The sequence below is a fragment of the Cyanistes caeruleus genome, chromosome 33, assembly GCF_971803275.1.
Source record: "Cyanistes caeruleus chromosome 33, bCyaCae1.hap1.1, whole genome shotgun sequence".
Lineage (NCBI taxonomy): Eukaryota > Metazoa > Chordata > Aves > Passeriformes > Paridae > Cyanistes > Cyanistes caeruleus.
The window spans coordinates 2,501,958-2,510,789 of record NC_141734.1 but is presented as its reverse complement, the minus strand read 5'-3'; the positions used below and the strand labels follow the sequence as shown (position 1 = coordinate 2,510,789).

At 51.8% G+C, this 8,832-nt stretch overlaps 3 long non-coding RNA genes across 4 annotated transcripts; all 3 read right to left on the bottom strand.

Moving 5' to 3' along the window:
• Positions 1-710: 710 nt before the first annotated feature.
• LOC147647869 (uncharacterized) lies at positions 711-2,969 on the bottom strand. Its single transcript, XR_015281344.1, has 4 exons — positions 1,867-2,969; positions 1,745-1,788; positions 1,609-1,653; positions 711-742 (listed from the first exon to the last, which is right to left on the bottom strand). It is a non-coding gene; the product is annotated as an uncharacterized LOC147647869 (long non-coding RNA).
• Positions 2,970-3,223: 254 nt separating this feature from the next.
• Positions 3,224-3,726, bottom strand: LOC147647868 (uncharacterized). Its single transcript, XR_015281345.1, has 3 exons — positions 3,589-3,726; positions 3,466-3,509; positions 3,224-3,371 (listed from the first exon to the last, which is right to left on the bottom strand). It is a non-coding gene; the product is annotated as an uncharacterized LOC147647868 (long non-coding RNA).
• Positions 3,727-5,344: 1,618 nt separating this feature from the next.
• LOC111944404 (uncharacterized) lies at positions 5,345-8,335 on the bottom strand. 2 transcript variants are annotated; one of them, XR_015281346.1, is made up of 7 exons: positions 8,311-8,335; positions 7,936-8,089; positions 6,962-7,023; positions 6,840-6,883; positions 6,680-6,745; positions 6,424-6,504; positions 5,345-6,351 (listed from the first exon to the last, which is right to left on the bottom strand). It is a non-coding gene; the product is annotated as an uncharacterized LOC111944404 (long non-coding RNA). The 2 variants fall into 2 exon arrangements; XR_002871615.2 differs by lacking the exons at positions 5,345-6,351; positions 6,424-6,504; positions 7,936-8,089; positions 8,311-8,335 and having other exon boundaries at positions 6,596-6,745.
• Positions 8,336-8,832: the final 497 nt, after the last annotated feature.

Genomic DNA, 8,832 nt, shown 5'->3' with positions numbered 1-8,832 from the left:
AGTTGTTAAGTTACAGAGGCAGGCACAGTGCAGTTGTTAAGTTACAGAGGCAGGCACAGTGCAGTTAAGTTACAGAGGCAGGCACAGTGCAGTTAAGTTAATTTACAGAGGCAGGCACAGTGCAGTTAAGTTAATTTACAGAGGCAGGCACAGTGCAGTTAAGTTACAGAGGCAGGCACAGTGCAGTTAAGTTACAGAGGCAGGCACAGTGCAGTTAAGTTAAGTTACAGAGGCAGGCACAGTGCAGTTAAGTTAAGTTACAGAGGCAGGCACAATGCAGTTAAGTTAAGTTACAGAGGCAGGCACAATGCAGTTAAGTTAAGTTACAGAGGCAGGCACAATGCAGTTAGTTTTACAGAGGCAGACACAATGCAGTTAGTTTTACAGAGGCAGACACAATGCAGTTAGTTTTACAGAGGCAGGCACGGTACAAGGCAGTCGCAGGCGATGTCTGCCGGGTGAACGTGGCGATAGCTGTGGATGCGAAGGCCGGGTCCTCAGACGAAAAAATCCACGATGACGTCGAGACGCTGAGATGGCCGATGACGTGAAACACGAGACAACGAGAAGATGGATTGGAACTGCCCTGCCCGGCAAAAGCTCTGGCGAGCTTGCAAAGAAGCCCGCTCCCTTGGCTTCAGAGGGGCCCATCCCACTACAGCCCTGTCCTCTAACTTAACTTCAAAATGCCAACTCACCTGCTCATCTCTGCTCCTTGCCGTGCTCGGGGCAACACCGACTCCTGCAAAGACAGAAAAGAAAAAAGCACTGAGTTACTGTCACAATGCACAAGGTGGAATTCCCAATGTGGTTCCTTTATTCCATCTTGGACTACAAAAGCTTGTCAGCCAACCAGGGACTGAAACAGAAGAAAAACCACTCAGTCCCACCTCTCGTACTCAAAGATCCCCTGTAAAGTTCTGAAGACAGAGCCCTCAAACGAGTGTGGGGTGCTTTGCCCTGAGGCATGTGCTGTTTTTAACAAATTCGAGTCACCTCCCTTGCTTTCTAGACACTGCTCACCAGCGTGGCAGGCTAGGGGCGGCTGAGGCGAAACGTCTTTCCTTTGATAATGACTGCACGATAAACCTGCAACCCCTTCTGTCTCTCAGAATCCTGTCCGTGACACCAATTCATGTCAGGATCCACAAGGTGGGATTTGTGATGTGGTTCTTTCCATCTATCTTAGAGAACTAAAGATTAGCAGCAAACCAGGGACTTTAAACAGAAAAACCTCTCAGTCCCACTTATACTCAAAGATCGCCTGTAAAGTTCTGAAGACAGAGCCCTCAAACGAGTGTAGGGTGCTTTGCCCTGAGGCATGTGCTGTTTTTAAGAAATTCGAGTCACCTCCCTTGCTTTCTAGACACTGCTCACCGGCGTGGCAGGCTAGGGGCGGCTGAGGCGAAACGTCTTTCCTTTGATAATGACTGCACGATAAACCTGCAACCCCTTCTGTCGCTCAGAATCCTGTCCGTGACACCAATGTGTGTCAGGATCCACAAAGTGAGATTTCTGATGTGGTTCTTTCATTCCATCTTCAAGAACTAAAGATGAGCAGCAAACCAGGGACTTAAACACCAAAACACACACAGAGCTTGCACCCACCTGTCCTCCAGCATCCTGGGCTGGGATATCTTGCAAGTAGACCACCTAAAATAAAAAAAACCCAAGGGATTAAAGTTACAGCAGAAACTGCGACCCCAGCAAGAACAACTGCTTCTCTCCACCAACCGAGCCTCACCTTCCACCTGCTTCGCCTTCCCCGCTGCTATCCGGCTTTACTTCCTAGAAATAAATACAAAGAGCAGAGCTGTAACACAGTGACCGGTTCCAGCCCTGCTGCAAAGTAAAACCGTGACCGACCTTCTCAGGGGGACCCCCTCATCTGGGACAGCTGCTCTGCCACGAGGTCAAACCATCTGCATCTGAAAGAAATATAGGAAAAAAGTCAAAGTGCTGCAGGGTAACTTCACAGCTCCAGACACCTGCTGCCAACATAAGAATACCAGCTAGACTCCAACTACAGCCCATATTACAAATCTCCAATTACCAGTGCCCGGGACTTGTCCTTAAACACCTACAACCGGGCTGGGCGCCAGGGCAGAGCAGCTCCGGACCAAATACCACCAGACACACATGACACGTGAGACAAGGGGACATGACAAGGAGAGAAAACTCTCTGAGACAAGAAAGTCCTCACGAGGACCGAGAGAATGCTGAATGAGATGACCGAGGAGGGACCCGAGGCGACCCTGCCGGGCTCCGGTGACCCCGGAGGAAAAAGATGCTAACAGAACAACTATTTTCCAAGAACCGCAAAGACGGATGCCCGAGAATCCTGTGGCTGGAAGCCTCTGCCTGCCTTTGAATCGGCACAAGTCCTTATCCACTGTAAAGAAACAGTGCTGCATATAGCTGTTGACACAGCTGAGAACGAGACCTAAGAAAACATCCGATCACATGCTTCTAAAGACAGATGCGATTCTGACACCTGTCCGAACTCCCGCATCGAAGCTTCGCCGGCGCCGGGCCGAGGAACGCAAAGATGGGAGATGAACGGAAGGACCCCGGGGTTTCTCATAAGCCCCTGGGAGGACTAAGGCAATAGAGGTGTTACACAAGATGCACATAAGACACAGAAGGCACGAGAGACAAGTGACAACACACCCTGGGACTGCTCTGCCCTGCCTGCCTCAGCATTGCAAACCAAAGTGAGGCTTTCCCTCACTGGGGCCTATGGGGTCATTTCCAGAACCTCCCCATCCCCAAAGCTCACTCAAAAACCCAAACCGATCTGAGTCCTGACCCACCGCCCTGCTTTGATCCCCTCTGTGGGCTCCACTTATCTCTCAGAGGGCTGAAGATGTGAGTCACGGCGAGAGGCCGGTCGGGAGCCAAACAAAGCCACCTCGCTGTCTGGGAAGTTCTTCTCTCACCGGGCTGTTGTCTCAGACAAGTATCATCACCTATGATAAAGAAAACCAAATAGAAGTGCACAATCTTAGAGGCATATTCACCAAAACCCAACTCCTACTCACCAGCTCTTAGGAACTCCCGGGTCCTCCGGCCACACGTTTCGGCCACGCTCCTAGGCAGATGCCGTCGTCGCAGGGTACGCCTAGGATAAACGGAGAGAAGGCGATGTAGCGTCACTGAAAGTTGAGCGCGCCCTCGCCGCTCCTTCCAACGCCCCCGACTTGCCGTGACTCCTCGGCCACACCTAAAGGGTACCGGGACCGCACCGACACGTGGACGAGGTCGAGGCTTCGTCACAGACTCCGGTAATATTTGCTGGGGCTCACCAGAGAAGCAAACCGGGTCTCTTGGCAGGTCAGTGAGGGGGCCTCAGCACAGCATCAGGAGGCAGCCTAAAACACACCAACAAGCAGGGATGCTTGGAGTTGCAGCAGAAACTGCGACCCCAGCAAGAACAACGGCTGCTCTCCACCAACCGAGGCTCACCTTCCACCTGCGTTGCCTTCCCCGCTGCTATCCGGCTTTACTTCCTAGAAATAAATACAAAGAGCAGAGCTGTAACACAGTGACCGGTTCCAGCCCCGCTGCAAAAGTAAAACCGTGACCGACCTTCTCAGGGGGACCCCCATCATCTGGGATGCAGTACTCTGCCATGAGGTCAATCTGTCTGAATCTGAAAGAAAGTTAGGAAAAAAGTCAAAGTGCTGCAGGGTAACTTCACAGCTCCAGACACCTGCTGCCAACATAAGAATACCAGCTAGACTCCAACTACAGCCCATATTACAAATCTCCAATTACCAGTGCCCGGGACTTGTCCTTAAACACCTACAACCGGGCTGGGCGCCAGGGCAGAGCAGCTCCGGACCAAATACCACCAGACACCCATGACACGAGGGGACATGACAGGGAGAGAAAGTCCTCACGAGGACCGAGAGAATGCTGAACGAGATGACTGAGGAGGGACCCGAGTTGAGCCTGCCGGGCTCGGGTGACCCCGGAGGAAAAAGATGCTAACAGAACAACTTTTTCCAAGAACCGCAAAGACGGATGCCCGAGAATCCTGTGGCTGGAAGCCTCTGCCTGCCTTTGAATCGGCACAAGTCCTTATCCACTGTAAAGAAACAGTGCTGCACATAGCTGTCGACACAGCTGAGAACGAGACCTAAAAAGATCACATGATTCTGAAGACAGATGCGATTCTGACACATGTCTGACCTCCCGAATCGAAGCTTCGCCGGCGCCGGGCCGAGGAACGCAAAGATGGGAGATGAACGGAAGGACCCCGGGGTTTCTCATAAGCCCCTGGGAGGACTAAGGCAATAGAGGTGTTACACAAGATGCACATAAGACACAGAAGGCACGAGAGACAAGTGACAACACACCCTGGGACTGCTCTGCCCTGCCTGCCTCAGCATTGCAAACCAAAGTGAGGCTTTCCCTCACTGGGGCCTATGGGGTCATTTCCAGAACCTCCCCATCCCCAAAGCTCACTCAAAAACCCAAACCGATCTGAGTCCTGACCCACCGCCCTGCTTTGATCCCCTCTGTGGGCTCCACTTATCTCTCAGAGGGCTGAAGATGTGAGTCACGGCGAGAGGCCGGTCGGGAGCCAAACAAAGCCACCTCGCTGTCTGGGAAGTTCTTCTCTCACCGGGCTGTTGTCTCAGACAAGTATCATCACCTATGATAAAGAAAACCAAATATAAGTGCACAATCTTAGAGGCATATTCACCAAAACCCAACTCCTACTCACCAGCTCTTAGGAACTCCCGGGTCCTCCGGCCACACGTTTCGGCCACGCTCCTAGGCAGATGCCGTCGTCGCAGGGTACGCCTAGGATAAACGGAGAGAAGGCGATGTAGCGTCACTGAAAGTTGAGCGCGCCCTCGCCGCTCCTTCCAACGCCCCCGACTTGCCGTGACTCCTCGGCCACACCTAAAGGGTACCGGGACCGCACCGACACGTGGACGAGGTCGAGGCTTCGTCACAGACTCCGGTAATATTTGCTGGGGCTCACCAGAGAAGCAAACCGGGTCTCTTGGCAGGTCAGTGAGGGGGCCTCAGCACAGCATCAGGAGGCAGCCTAAAACACACCAACAAGCAGGGATGCTTGGAGTTGCAGCAGAAACTGCGACCCCAGCAAGAACAACGGCTGCTCTCCACCAACCGAGGCTCACCTTCCACCTGCGTTGCCTTCCCCGCTGCTATCCGGCTTTACTTCCTAGAAATAAATACAAAGAGCAGAGCTGTAACACAGTGACCGGTTCCAGCCCCGCTGCAAAAGTAAAACCGTGACCGACCTTCTCAGGGGGACCCCCATCATCTGGGATGCAGTACTCTGCCATGAGGTCAATCTGTCTGAATCTGAAAGAAAGTTAGGAAAAAAGTCAAAGTGCTGCAGGGTAACTTCACAGCTCCAGACACCTGCTGCCAACATAAGAATACCAGCTAGACTCCAACTACAGCCCATATTACAAATCTCCAATTACCAGTGCCCGGGACTTGTCCTTAAACACCTACAACCGGGCTGGGCGCCAGGGCAGAGCAGCTCCGGACCAAATACCACCAGACACCCATGACACGAGGGGACATGACAGGGAGAGAAAGTCCTCACGAGGACCGAGAGAATGCTGAACGAGATGACTGAGGAGGGACCCGAGTTGAGCCTGCCGGGCTCGGGTGACCCCGGAGGAAAAAGATGCTAACAGAACAACTTTTTCCAAGAACCGCAAAGACGGATGCCCGAGAATCCTGTGGCTGGAAGCCTCTGCCTGCCTTTGAATCGGCACAAGTCCTTATCCACTGTAAAGAAACAGTGCTGCACATAGCTGTCGACACAGCTGAGAACGAGACCTAAAAAGATCACATGATTCTGAAGACAGATGCGATTCTGACACATGTCTGACCTCCCGAATCGAAGCTTCGCCGGCGCCGGGCCGAGGAACGCAAAGATGGGAGATGAACGGAAGGACCCCGGGGTTTCTCATAAGCCCCTGGGAGGACTAAGGCAATAGAGGTGTTACACAAGATGCACATAAGACACAGAAGGCACGAGAGACAAGTGACAACACACCCTGGGACTGCTCTGCCCTGCCTGCCTCAGCATTGCAAACCAAAGTGAGGCTTTCCCTCACTGGGGCCTATGGGGTCATTTCCAGAACCTCCCCATCCCCAAAGCTCACTCAAAAACCCAAACCGATCTGAGTCCTGACCCACCGCCCTGCTTTGATCCCCTCTGTGGGCTCCACTTATCTCTCAGAGGGCTGAAGATGTGAGTCACGGCGAGAGGCCGGTCGAGAGCCAAACAAAGCCACCTCGCTGTCTGGGAAGTTCTTCTCTCACCGGGCTGTTGTCTCAGACAAGTATCATCACCTATGATAAAGAAAACCAAATATAAGTGCACAATCTTAGAGGCATATTCACCAAAACCCAACTCCTACTCACCGTCTCTTAGGAACTTCCCAGGTCCTCGGGCCGCACACTTCGGCCACGCTCCAAGGCGGATGCCGTCGTCGCAGGGGTCGCCTAGGATAAACGGAGAGCAGGCGATGTAGCGTTGCTGAAAGTTGAGCGCGCCCTCGCCGCTCCTTCCGACTCGCCGCGAGTCCTCGGCCACGCCTAAAGGGTACCGGGACCGCACCGACACGTGGATGAGGTCGAGGCTTCGTCACGGACTCCAGTAATATTTGCTGGGGCTCACCAGAGAAGCAAACCGGGTCTCTTGGCAGGTCAGTGAGGGGGCCTCAGCACAGCATCAGGAGGCAGCCTAAAACACACCAACAAGCAGGGATGCTTGGAGTTACAGCAGAAACTGCGACCCCAGCAGGAACAACGGCTGCTCTTCACCAACCGAGCCTCACCTTCCACCTGCTTCGCCTTCCCCGCTGCTATCCGGCTTTACTTCCTAGAAATAAATACAAAGAGCAGAGCTGTAACACAGTGACCGGTTCCAGCCCCGCCGCAAAGTGAAACCGTGACTGACCTTCTCAGGGGGACCCCCTCATCTGGGACAGCTGCTCTGCCACGAGGTCAAACCATCTGCATCTGAAAGAAAGTTAGGAAAAAAGTCAAAGTGCTGCAGGGTAACTTCACAGCTCCAGACACCTGCTGTCAACATAATACCACCTAGACTCCAACCACAGGCCATACTACCAGTCTCCAATTACAAGTGCCCGGGACTTGTCCTTAAACACCTACAACTGGGCTGGGCAGCAGGGCAGAGCAGCTCCGGACCAAATACCCCCAGACACCCGTGAGACGAGGGGACGTGACAGGGAGAGAAAACTCTCTGAGACAAGAAAGTCCTCACGAGGACCGAGAGAATGCTGAACGAGATGACCAAAGAGGGACCGGAGGCAAGCCTGCCGAGCTCGGGTGACCCCGGAGGAAAAAGATGCTAACAGAACAACTTTTTCCAAGAACCGCAAAGACGGATGCCCGAGAATCCTGTGGCTGGAAGCCTCTGCCTGCCTTTGAATTGGCACAAGTCCTTATCCACTGTAAAGAAACATTGCTGCACATAGCTGTCAACACAGCTGAGAATGAGACCTAAAGAAACATATGATCACAAGCTTCTAAAGACTGATGTGATTCTGATGACTGTCCGAGCTCCCGCATCGAAGTTTTGCTGGCGCCGGGCCGAGGAACGCAAAGATGGGAGATGAATGGAAGAACCTGGGGTTTCTTATAAGCTCCTGGAAGGGCTAAGGCAAGAGACACATTACACGAGGTGCACAGAAGATACAAAAAGCACAATAGACAAGTGACAACCCACCCTGGGACTGCTCTGCCCTGCCCACCTCAGCATTGTTAGCTAAACTGAGCCTTTCCCTCACTGCGGCCCCAGAGACCATTTCTCAAACCTTCCCCTCAGCATAGATGACTCAAAACCCCTAACTGCTGTGAATCCTACCCCACCACCCTGCTTTGATCACCTCTGTGACCACGGCCCTCAACTTATCTCTCTGAAGTGAATCTGTGCGAGAGGACAATCTGCTGCTAAGGAAAGCTGCTGCGAGAGCGATTCCCTTTTGTGTTACGATGAATCTGCTGAGAGAATCGGAAATATCGCACTTGATGTGACCTAGAACTTCTGGAAATTGCAATCCTCCTAAAAAAAATCCAAGGAGAAGAGTCATTACAGAACTGTCTTATTGCCCCTGAACCCCCAACCCAAAATCATAAACTTAAATACTCCCTGTATTCAATATTGTTTTTTTGAAGGTGTTTTCAAAACTTCTGCTGCTTCAAATGCCCAAAATATGCCCACTTTTAGCAGGCTAAAATAAGTTGAAAGAGCCTCTTCACTGAAATGAGAGAGGAGCTCTTTACCCCTGCTGATTCCCCTGGAAGGAATAATGCCCCTTAGCACAGCCTGAGGTTAATATACCCCTAATTGGGCCCGCCTCTTTTTCCCACGATGCCTGGGAAAGGGGAGGCGGCAAATCCCACCGGGTATAAAGGCCCTCAGAGGGACCGTAGCTGTTTGGCTTCTCTGAGTTAAATTTCAGGTAAGGAGCTCTGTGTAGAAGAAAACTCTTTGGGAAAAAACACTGTTTTCTTTTTTGCTACAATTACTCAGAACAATGGAGCAAAGGACAAAAAAAAAAGGTGAGAAGAAAAACTTGGTGTTTCAGCAGTGTTGCCAGCTAAGTTGGATAATTTATGGGCTTCCATAATTATTTTTCAGTGATTACTAAGTAGCATTCCACCTGTGATTAATTAGGGTGGGGAAGAATAGTATTGATTTGGATGGTGTCTCATAGGGACCTTTAATCAGGGCTCTCTACGTTATAAATGAAAATAAGAAAAGGAATGGACTCCCAGGTGGCATTACCATTACATACCTGCTGG